This window comes from Eurosta solidaginis, chromosome 2 (genome assembly GCF_040869045.1).
Source record: "Eurosta solidaginis isolate ZX-2024a chromosome 2, ASM4086904v1, whole genome shotgun sequence".
NCBI lineage: Eukaryota > Metazoa > Arthropoda > Insecta > Diptera > Tephritidae > Eurosta > Eurosta solidaginis.
In genome coordinates this window covers 234,096,218-234,108,866 of record NC_090320.1, presented here as the reverse complement: position 1 = coordinate 234,108,866, position 12,649 = coordinate 234,096,218, and the positions used below count along the sequence as shown (strand labels likewise).

The 12,649-nt window shown below is 40.5% G+C and overlaps 1 long non-coding RNA gene across 1 annotated transcript; it reads left to right on the top strand.

Moving 5' to 3' along the window:
- Positions 1 to 461: 461 nt before the first annotated feature.
- On the top strand, positions 462 to 4,892 carry LOC137242660 (uncharacterized). Its single transcript, XR_010950328.1, has 3 exons — positions 462 to 943; positions 4,128 to 4,386; positions 4,448 to 4,892. It is a non-coding gene; the product is annotated as an uncharacterized lncRNA (long non-coding RNA).
- Positions 4,893 to 12,649: the final 7,757 nt, after the last annotated feature.

Below are 12,649 nucleotides of genomic sequence, written 5' to 3'. Positions count from 1 at the left end.
TGTATTTGAAACAGCCGTATTCATGCAAAACTTTAAGATTTGAGTTGTTTTCATGGTTCCAAATATAAAATTTAATTAAAGCATACCTTGTGAATTTCCTAATATTTTAAAAATTGATAGTTGAATAAAAATACCACATACAAAATCAGGGCCAGATTAACAAGTAGGCAGAATAGGTAGTTGCCTGGGGCCTTTATTTGTTTGGGGCCCCCGGAAAATTAAAATACTTGTAAAATTTTCTTACAAACATAAAATTCTAGAGAGTTAAAGAAAAATAGAATCAGAATTGAAAATAAATTTTACTCAAATTAATAAAACTCAATTGACCGATTTCAAAAGGCCACGACCGACAAACTAGGCAAGGTTCCTAAAAAGGACATTTCCGACTCATTTGACAAATTGTATGAGCGTGCGAAGAAGTGTATCGAAATGAAAGGAGAGTATATTGAATAATAAAAAAGAAATATCTAAAAATGTACACTGGTTGTTTTTATTTTGAAAAATTTCGGTTATTTTGGGAACAGAGGGTGTGTCAGTTAATCGAAATCAATGCTAATTTTCTTTTGACTTGACATTCTTCTGCACGGCGAATTTGGCTGAACTCGCTTTGCCATCACCTTGCATTGATTCGCCTAGAGTTAAAGGTGGATTGTTTGTTCTTTTGATACAGCAACAAATTATCCAGCTTTAACGCAAAAACTCTAGTCCGACCAAATCCTTTACCTTATCATACCTAGAGCAGAGGTCATAAGTATCCATATTCTCATACGCCTTAGTTTACTTATTTATTTGCAGAATAAACTAATTAAAGTTCTTTTTCGTTTTCTTGCTTTTGCAGATTTACCTTGGTTCCGATCTCAAACAAGCAATCATGGGTTCACTCGTGTTTTGCATACATCACAAGCAAGGCTGTAAATGGTCTGACGAACTAAGGAAACTTAAGGTGGGTACACATAAAAGACGCGTTGATGTTTATATTAGGGTGCATCACAAAAAAAGCACCTTTTCCAGCAGATTTAAGAATTTAGAAAATTTGAAAAAATCTATGAAGAAGTTTGCGCGTGAAAACGTAGCAAACATACTCACTCACATATCAAACATTGGAGCGCTTTAATGTGTTCGCTTGGATGCTATGCAATTTCTGAAGAAAAGCAAAATCGGCCAACCCTAATACACTTAATCTAGACAGAAGTGATTTATAGAATTATAAATTTATAGCTGCCACCATAGTTATAATTTCTCAGTATTAAAATACACAAAACTAATTAATTTTAACTTGTTTTAACTAAAAAATTCATTGCACCGCACAGTAACCAGCACCAACTTACACTGGTATGATTTCATTCATTAAGCTTACATAAGTTTTTTTTAATAAGAATGGTCATAAAAAATAAGCAAGCTAATAAAAATTATTACAATGACTTGTGTACATATATATATATATTTTTTTTGAGTCTTATGACATTACCTAGGTTCATATGTATGTGTGTATGTAAGTATAGGTACTCTATGTTTAACATAAAAAAGTTAGTGGTCATTTTTATGTTCATGATATTTATTTAAGTCTTCATTCACAAAGGAATGTTAAAATAAAATCAAACAAATCTTCAAATTCTGAGTAGTGAGTGAAGCAAAGGTTAGGTCAGCGTAGTATTTTTTGTGAAAATAAACGAACGCAATCTAATTAAATGAAGCGGTTCTTTCTTAAATTTTTGTGTATGATATTTTAATTTGATAATTGTTGTCAGAAAACTTATGCCTAATTATATGGTCCTTAGGTGTTCTAAAAAAAGGCGTGAGTATTCGCGAAATTCGATGTGTCAGCATACAGATGCAGGTCTGGAAACAAATTTTTTTCAAGTTAAAAAGAAAAGGTTCGTTGGTTTCTTATTGGTAATAACCCATACAGTTTTATAATCGGCTTATTGCCGATAACGAATAATTTTCGTCGATTTTATATCAAAGTTTTAAAGCTATCTGCATCATAACAAACCTATGAGTCGTCAGTAACAAATCGATAACAAACTGTTAACACAAATCGATGCATTTTTGATAGCCAAATCAATATCTTGCCAATAACACGCGGATTGGAAATTGTTAACACTTTGATAATGAATCCATAACTTTCCTCAAACAAATTGATATACTTTTAATAATATATCGATAACTTTTCGGTAAGTTATCGGTAACTTTTTGATAACAAATCGATGACATCCGATAAAAAACGATAAATCCAAAACCTTTTCATAGCAAAAGGACTAACTCATGGATTAAAAGTCGATATAATTAATTTTTTTTATACTCAGCGTGCTTTGCACACAGAGTATATTAACTTTAATTGGATAACGGTTGGTTGTACAGGTATAAAGAAACCGAGATAGATATAGACTTCCATATATCAAAATCATCAGTATTGAAAAAAAATTTGATTGAGCCATGTCCGTCCGTCTGTTAGCACGATAACTTGAGTAACTATTGAGGTATCTTAACCAAATTTGGTACACTAGCTTATCTGGGTCCAGAATAGATTGGTATTGAAAATGAGCGAAATCGAAATATAACCACGCCCACTTTTTTATATATAAAATTTTGGAAAACACAAAAACCTGATAATTTAGTAAATAAAATACCTAGAATGTTGAAATTTGACATGTGGACTGATATTGAGACTCTTGATAAAAATTTGGAAACATTGTTTAAAATGGGCGTGGCACCGCCCACTTGTAATAAAATCAATTTTACAAATATTAATCATAAATCAAAAATCGTTAAACCTATCATAACAAAATTCGGCAGAGAGGTTGCCTTTACTATAAGGAATGCTTTGGAGAAAAATTAACGAAATCGGTTAAGAACCGTGCCCACTTTTATATACACGATTTTTAAAGGGCCGTGGACGAATAAAATAAGCTATATTGTTGCAAAAAAGAGCTTTATATCAATGGTATTTCATTTCCCAAGTGGATTTATAACAATAAATAGGTTAAATTTCATAATTAAAAATATGGGCGTGGCACCGCCTCTTTTACGACTAAGCAATTTTCCTGGTTTCGGGAGCCATAACTCGAAGAAAAATTAACGGATCGTAATAAAATTGGGTACACAAATTTTCCCTATAGCAGGAAATATTTCTAGAAAAAATGGACGATATCGGTTAAAGACCACGCCCACTTTTATATACAAGATTTTTAAAAGGGTCGTAGACGAAAATAATAAGCTATATCTTAGCGAAAAAGAGCTTTGTATCAATAGAATTTTACTTTCTAAATTGAATTATAACATTAAATTGGAAAACACTAAAATTTTTGAAAATGGGTGTGGCACCGCCTCTTTTATGACTAAGTAATTTTTTTTTTTTTTTTTAATTTTCCATGTTTAGGGAGCCATAACTCGAAGAAAAATTATCGGATCGTAATGAAATTGGGTACACATATTTTCCTTATAGCAGAAAATATTTCTAGTAAAAATGGATGGGATCGTTTATAGACCACGGCAGCTTAGATGCAAAACAAATTTAAAAGGGTTGTAGGCTAGAATAATAAGCCATAACTTAGCAAAAAATAGTTTTGAATAAATGATATTTCACTTATCAAGTTTTACTGTAAGAGGAGATGGGGAGACATTTTTCTTTTAAACGGGCGGTGCCACGTGTTATGTAGAAAAGTAATTTATCTGAAATGAAATGTACAATTGAAGATCACGCTGAGTATATAATGTTCGGTTACACCCGAACTTAAACACCTTTACTTGTTTTTTGCTAATATTTATAAATGTTCAGTTCCACATAAAAAGCACTATGGGACATATTCTAGTGTTAGTAAGTGTTAGTTTTGAAATGTACACCTTTCTTTTATACCAGTTAACTTACTGAATCTAGCTCCCGATTTTCCCTTTCACAAAAAATGTTTACTTATTATTACTTATTATTATGTATGTAAGTTCAACAAGTAATTTTTTGGTATAGTGAAAAAAAATACTTGAACTTTCAAAATTCGTCACACTTTTCATTAGGTTTTATGAAATTAAATTTTGCACGATTTAATAAGTCAGTCTCTGTATGTTTTTAAAAAGTCTCATTTACATTCCATAAGTGTATAAAATTGGTTTGTTATTTCTATTTTTTTTAGAGCACAACATAACGTGGGAGGCTTATGAAAGGCAGCCATTTAAGAGAGCTATGTATGTAGTGCAGGAATCTCTGTTAGGCAACAGGATCATTTTTAATGCAAATATCACAAGGATACGACAAAGAGTGCCACAGCGGATCAACACATTATGTCAGCAATAGTTTTTGTGATGCCTTGGAGGACTAAAGTGAGGATCTGCTGCCTCTACGTCTGATATTTTGGCTGAATGGCTGCTTTTGAAACAAAGCGTTGGCTACTGGTAAATATTTTAATTTTAAAAATTAAAATTTATTTTTATAATAATTTTTTTTTTTTTGTAGTTTAATAGTGATTTTGCATTGACATTCATGAGCAGAAAATTGGAACTCCCTTTATGAGTGCTTAGCAGGCGTCCCGCAATGTACTGGGCCCAATACTTTAAACACTTTACACGTATGACCTCTCATTAGCAGAAGGCGTCACTATATACACGTTTGACGATGATGCTGCGGTGCTGGCCGTTGACCCTAACCCTAGCGTGGCTTCACTCAAGCTCCAAGGAAGTTTAAATAAAATAACCCATTGGCTGAGTGAATAGAGGATCAAATCCAATGAATCAAAATCCGTTCAAGTGACGTTTACTACCAGACGTAACACTTACCTACCCGTTAAACTCAACGATATTAATATATAAAAATATAAAAGAATGAATCAGAAAAAAAAATTTATATATATAAAAATAAAGAAACGGTATTATGTATATATGTCCATTTTGCAGAAATTCCAATAAAGCCAATTTAAAGCGCCTGGTATTGCGTTCATTTTTAATGTAATTTGGTAGTGAGTTCCCAATTTGATAGGACTGACGCACTGACAAAGAATGTTCTGGAATATGTAAGATACTTATATCGTGGAACAATAAGGTTGCCAGTTCTGTCTGATTTCGAAAAACTCAAATTTCTAAAGAGGTATTCCAGTTGCCTTTTATGGATTAAATAGTCTAGGAACCCTAAATTGCGATAATTCAGAAAGCTAACAAGACTGCAATTTGTTATGGTAACGCATCTATAGTGGAGCAGCAAGGCAGGTAGTCGGCATGATCTAGGGGTGCACTGTGGCTAGTCATGCCGGCTGGGCTGGGTTCTTGCCAACCCTGCTATCCTGCGCCATAAACAGAAAAAAGGTCATATCATGCCTTAAAAAAACTGACAAAGGCGCAGTACTCATTCAAGACGCTGCAAATTACTTTAAAACAACATCCGGTTAATAAAAAAAATGCATTTACCTTTTGAAGGCTTAAGCCGTATTAAGTGAAATATAAAAAAGTAATAACAAAAGGTATAATATTCCTAATTTGTCCGTATCACGGAACGAACTCACCCCTTGTTGTATGCAGCTTGCCGTTGTTGTGCCGGCAATTGTTGGCGTTGGCCGGCGTCGTAGCAGGTGTGTCCGGCTGGCCTATATATGGCGGCCTGCCGTTGTTGTGCCGGCAATTATTGGCGTTGGCCGGCGTCGTAGCAGGTGTTGTTCGGCTGGCCTATGTATGGCGGCCTGCCGTTGTTGTGCCGGCAATTGTTGCCGTTGGCCGGCGTCGTTACAGATGTTGTAGGCGGACTATGTGTGGCGGCCTGCTGTTGTTGTGCCGGCAATTATTGGCGTTGGCCGGCGTCGTAGCAGGTGTTGTTCGGCTGGCCTATGTACAGCGGCCTGCCGTTGTTGTGCCGGCAATTATTGGCGTTGGCCGGCGTCGTAGCAGGTGTTGTTCGGCTGGCCTATGTATGGCGGCCTGCCGTTGTTGTGCCGACAATTGTTGCCGTTGGCCGGCGTCGTTACAGATGTTGTAGGTGGCCTGCCGTTGTTGTGCCGGCAATTATTGGCGTTGGCCGGCGTCGTAGAAGGTGTTGTTCGCCTGGCCTATGTATGGCGGCCTGCCGTTGTTGTGCCGGCAATTGTTGCCGTTGGCCGGCGTCATTACAGATGTTGTAGGCGGCCTGCCGTTGTTGTTCCGGCAATTATTGGCGTTGGCCGGCGTCGTAGAAGGTGTTGTTCGCCTGGCCTATGTATGGCGGCCAGCCGTTGTTGTGCCGGCAATTGGTACCGTTGGCCGGCGTCGTTACAGATGTTGTAGGCGGCCTGCCGTTGTTGTGCCGGCAATTATTGGCGTTGGCCGGCGTCGTAGCAGGTGTTGTTCGGCTGGCCTATGTATGACGGCCTGCCGTTGTTGTGCCGGCAATTGTTGCCGTTGGCCGGCGTCGTTACACATGTTGTAGGCGGCCTATGTATGGCGGCATGCCGTTCTTTTGCCGGCAATTATTGGCGTTGGCCGGCGTCGTAGCAGGTGTTGTTCGGCTGGCCTATGTATGGCGGCCTGCCGTTGTTGTGCCGGCAATTGTTGCCGTTGGCCGGCGTCGTTACAGATGTTGTAGGCGGCCTATGTATGGCGGCTGCCTGTTGTTGTGCCGGCAATTATTGGCGTTGGCCGGCGTCGTAGCAGGTGTTGGTCGGCTGACCTATGTATGGCGGCCTGCCGTTGTTGTGCCGGCAATTATTGGCGTTGGCCGGCGTCGTAGAAGGTGTTGTTCGGCTGGCCTATGTATGGCGTCCTGCCGTTGTTGTGCCGGCAATTATTGGCGTTGGCCGGCGTCGTAGCAGGTGTTGTTTGGCTGGCCTATGTATGGCGGCCTGCCTTTGTTGTGCCGGCAATTATTGGCGTTGGCCGGCCTCGTAGCAGGTGTTGTTCGGCTGGCCTATGTATGGCGTCCTGCCGTTGTTGTGCCGGCAATTATTGGCGTTGGCCGGCGTCGTAGCAGGTGTTGTTCGGCTAACCTATGTATGGCGGCCTGCCGTTGTTGTGCCGGCAATTATTGGCGTTGGCCGGCGTCGTAGCAGGTGTTGTTTGGCTGGCCTATGTATGGCGGCCTGCCTTTGTTGTGCCGGCAATTATTGGCGTTGGCCGGCCTCGTAGCAGGTGTTGTTCGGCTGGCCTATGTATGGCGTCCTGCCGTTGTTGTGCCGGCAATTATTGGCGTTGGCCGGCGTCGTAGCAGGTGTTGTTCGGCTGGCCTATGTATGGCGTCCTGCCGTTGTTGTGCCGGCAATTATTGGCGTTGGCCGGCGTCGTAGCAGGTGTTGTTCGGCTAACCTATGTATGGCGGCCTGCCGTTGTTGTGCCGGCAATTGTTGCCGTTGGCCGGCGTCGTTACAGATGTTGTAGGTGGCCTGCCGTTGTTGTGCCGGCAATTATTGGCGTTGGCCGGCGTCGTAGTAGGTGTTGTTCGGCTGGCCTATGTATGTCGGTCTGCCGTTGTTGTGCCGGCAATTATTGGCGTTGGCCGGCGTCGTAGCAGGTGTTGTTTGGCTGGCCTATGTATGGCGGCCTGCCTTTGTTGTGCCGGCAATTATTGGCGTTGGCCGGCCTCGTAGCAGGTGTTGTTCGGCTGGCCTATGTATGGCGTCCTGCCGTTGTTGTGCCGGCAATTATTGGCGTTGGCCGGCGTCGTAGCAGGTGTTGTTCGGCTAACCTATGTATGGCGGCCTGCCGTTGTTGTGCCGGCAATTGTTGCCGTTGGCCGGCGTCGTTACAGATGTTGTAGGCAGCCTATGTGTGGCGGCCTGCCGTTGTTGTGCCGGCAATTATTGCGTTGGCCTAGACGTACAACTGTCTAGGATTATAGATTTGTATTTGATGTGTAGGCGAACGTTCAGTAACAATAATATCTCCAGAATTACGTACAATTATCGAAACTTTGTATACGATGATTAATAGTGTTATTTCGTCTTCATACAAAAAAAATTTAAAAGTTGGACGTCACCACGCAGACTATAGCAGCAAAAAAACCGCAAACCAACACCAAAAACGACTTTCCTCGTGAGTCACCAAAAATGAAAAGACAGAAATAAACCAAGAACCCAGCTTCCGTGCATGGCTGCCACTATCTGATTAATCGATACACACCGATGTTTTATCGCTATATCGTTTCGTTCAACCCCATGGTTGGCTCATATCCCTGCCACCCATACCATGTTCAGATTTCAAAGTCGCCGTATTGATGATAAGCGTATGGGATTCAGAGGCAACTTTTGTGTCGTTAGTGAATTGTGCGCATTGTGTTGATTACGTTTTGTCTTTGTCATCTCCTTTTGACAATTCCTATGCCAGTGAATTGGAAGAAGACCAAAGTCAGCTGATGAGACGGAAATCTTGGCGATGCCACCAGCACGAAATTAGCACGGAAAGCGTTTCAGCCGCCCCAGGAAGACATGAGTGAGGTGCATCCTGGCCTTTTCCTATTAACTAACCAACTAGTGCGTTCACAGTGTGAATTCTCACAAGGGGACCATAACAAGTTAAGTATCTTAAAAAAAATGGATGCACTACTAGAACAATCCATCCATGCCCACCAAGTTTATTAAGTTTAATTAATTATGATTACTTTTAAAAAACCAAAAATTTGTTAGATGTATTTTATGTATACAGTTGTCAAAATATATTGAATGCTAAAAAAAAAATTCTGAGAAAGCGACTCTCATATTTAAACGCACAATCAAAGATTTTTTTCACGTTGGATATTCTTCATAAAGTAAACTCAAAAAATTTGGAAAAAGGTCAAGAAATAATTCTAACCTTATCGAATACGTGTAGTTATACATGATTGATTTTTTTAATGGTTCATTTTGTTGTTAATCGATATGTCTATTCAAAGATGGGATGATTGATTTTATAGGACTAAATTTAATTGAAATGTACTTATTAAAAGAAAATGACGACATAAATACAAATTCAGCTCACTAAAAAAAAAAAAACCCAAATCCAATCGCCTAGGCCCGGGGGTGATTGCGCCGTCGGTGAAGGCTCAGGGAGCTCGCCGACGGGTACCGTTTGGTGCACCGAGATCACCTGTATGGGGCAAACCCCATATGCCCATTTAGGTGGACTGTCATAGTACCCCACGAATATAGGACGTGGAGACAAACCCTACATTGGAAGCGGGGCTATCCTACGGGTTCAGCCACCCGCTCCAACAATACTCCCTCCTGCCACCGGTAAAACCGGGAACACCTAGCGTGAACCCTCCTGGTACTGAATTACCTTTATCTGGAGATCAGCGGACCAGTGCCGCGGTACATTATGCAGCACCAGCCGCACACCGGTACTAACTTCTAATTTTTGCTTTGGTGTACAGCATCTGCAATGTATCTCACTTTGTTAGCATTCCTGTTTCTTTGCTTTCGGCATTTTAAGCTTATCTGGCGTTTCGACAATAGCATCCAAACTGTTTACTTCCGTATAAACTTCTTCGAAATGATCTTTGGTATCCTCAAGTTGATCCATACTTGTAGATGATATATTTTCTTTAATAGCTAGCTCTTCTAAAACTTTAAATGGCTTAACGTATTACAAAACAAATTTTGTATGTTCGTGGAGATTATAACGTCTGCCTTCTTTAAGGGTGCGTACTAAAAATATATAGCAATTAGTGAATATGAGAAACAATGATCGGTCATATTTCAAAAAAAGTTCAGAAACTAGCAATCTCAGCCAACAGTTGAATGGCTCATCTTGTTGTTAATCGATATGTCTATTCAAAGATGGGATGATGGATTTTATGGGACTAAATTGAATTGGTATATACTTTTAAAAAGAAAATAACGACATAAATACCAATTCAGTCACTAAAGAAAAAAAAAAACAAATCCAATCGCATAGGCCCGGGTGTGCTTGCACCGTCGGTGAAGGCTCAGGGAGCTGACCGACGGGTACCGTTTGGTACACCGAGGGCGCCGGTACGTGGCAAACCCTACATACTCCCTCCTGATACAGAATGACCCTTATCTGGGGATCAGCGGACCAGTGCCGCGGTACATTATACAGCACCAGCCGCACCCCGTCACTCCCGAGCTCCCGCCGTGCGCAGTTTTCCGCACCTGATCCAGCCATCTAAAAAAAAATTTTTTTTTTCACCATCAGTCCTATCTTACCTCGTGTCCATTGTTAATCAGGATCATAAACTCCCGCCTCTCCCTGTCCGCCCCACACGCAGTCATCAACTTGATAGCAGCCATCTGCAAAGGAATGGTAACACCTAGCGTGCAATGGAATGGTAACATAGTGCTAGTAAAAAGTTTCTAACAAAAAAACAAAATTGTGATGCGATCTTTCCAATGGTCGTGCTAGAAATTCCGTTTTTTTGCACAAATTCCGCAACAACACCAAACTATGCTACAATATGTGTCATTGAGATGTATGAAATGTTTACAGTGATATGTTTTTTGTGAATAAAATGAACAAAACACTTGACAAGTTGCATGGCCAACATAAAACTAACAACCCACAATTTGTTTGTCCCACAATCTCCATCAACATTTGCCCAGACTACTGCCTCCGATTTTCGTGGTATTTGCTGATTCTCGTCCACCAGCACTCTTTTACTGTTGTAGCCTTTTTCGTAGCCGAAATTAAGTGTTCTTATATCGCATCGTCTTGCTTTGCATATCGATCTTGATTCCTTGGTCTATTAAGAAGTCCACTCTAATTATGATTTCATCAACAATCTCTGCCACTTTAAAATTGTGTACTACCGTGACGCTCCCAATTGCGACTTCACAAGCTACTTATCCTAGAACCGTGGTGTCTTCTCCAGTGGCTGTACGCAATCTTGCTCCATGGAATGGTATTATCTTCTTGTTTACTAAATCCGATAGAATGATTGAATGAAATACACCCGTATCTACAGTCACCAAACGTTCCTTTTTATCCACATGTCCTCCGACAGTAAGATTGCTTGACCTTCTTCTAATTTGCGAGATAAATTTATGGGGCACTCAATTGCGAGAGCTAGCTGTCGCCTCTTGCGGCTGACTCGCTTTAGTTTAACGATTGAGTGGACTTGGAGACTTGTTCATCTCTTTCAGCTCTGTGTTTACGGCCACCCATATTGTTGGAACTATTAGGACCGGTGCTGCAAAGACGTGCAATGTAACCTGGGTTGCTGCACTTGAAACAGTTCATAACTCCGGCATTTTCTGTTGTGATCCCTTCAGTTTTTCCAAAATTGTGTCTACCCAATCTGGCCTTTCTCCTTCCACACGATGATCTCTGTATTGTGGTTTACTCAATAGTGAGGCCGTTTGCTTAGTCAATGCATGGGATACCGTTTCAGGAAATGCTGGCTTTGGGTTTGCGTATGTAGCTCGCTTTGTTTCCACGTCCCGTATGCCATTTATAAAGCTCTGGATTTTTACCCTCTCGGTGTATTCCACTCTTGCAAAGTGTCATTCGCTTTTTGGTAGCGAGTTTGCAACTCAATTTGATATATCCGTTTCCTATGCTCGCTTCCGTAACGTCTCTAGACAGCGGCCACCAATGCTTCATAACTGTTCCGTTCGTACTCTGGAGTAGTCAGTAAGATTTCTGTAGGCTGCTGTAGGCCCTTTCAATGCCACGAATAGTGCAGCAACTTTATCTTCAGCATTCCAGCTGTTCACTGCTGACGGCTTTTTAAATTGAAGCTTAAAGACCTGGAAAGGAACAGAGCCGCAAAAGATTGACTTTTTACCTTCGCGTTGCTCGCTGGAACAGCTGGGCGATTTAGTTGTAACTGCTCCATGCGTCTTTTTAATCATATAATTCTGCCTGAAATTGAGCCATTTTTCCATCCTGTGCTTCCAGTTTTGATGATACCTGTTCCCAAATTTTTGCCGACATTTCAGATATACATGCCTCTTGCGCTTCCAGTTGCGATGCCATATATGTCTTCTGTTCATCCAGTTGTGATGACATGTTGGTGGATATTTGTGATGGCATTTCGGACATTTATGTCGATATTGCAGCCAATATCATGTTCTACTCTATATTCGCCATTGTCTGCGGTGCTTCGTTTTTATAAGCTTTTATTTAGTTTCACTTGGCTGTTGTCTGTAATCTATAAATTTGATACACTTCCCGGTGTCCGATTGAGTTATAATTTTGCACGCATGTATAACTCCGCTGACAATGCAATATTACTTTGCGAGAATTCGATAATTTAATCGATAACAGATTGACGGTAAAGATTTGTGCTCACAAGCAATAAAAGCCTAAGTCCCATACAAACCCGGCCTAGCTACAGCGGTACCTATCCGCGTAGTCTGAGACTTAGGCGATTGTTGCTTGTAACCATAGATATTTATATTGCATACTAACGAACTGCGAGAACCACGGACACGAACCGCTGTAGCAATTCCATGTCATTACTGCGCGGGTGTGGGATTCACCATGCCATTTTATATGAGACAATTTTCTGTAAACTGAACGCGACATAGGCAAAGTCACAATCAAATATGATTTTAAGTTAGTTAACACTGTTTGACACAATTTTATATGTGCTCTCTGTCAAAAATGCTTCAACTAACTTAGTCACATTTTCCTTCGATTATGAATATGCCCCAATATATTCGATCATGATATAAAAAATCGTGTACTCATACTCAGTCAGAGTTATTTAAACGTAGCGATTCGTATCAGTAATTTGGTTGAGAGTCTTTTTCATCCTGACACCGCG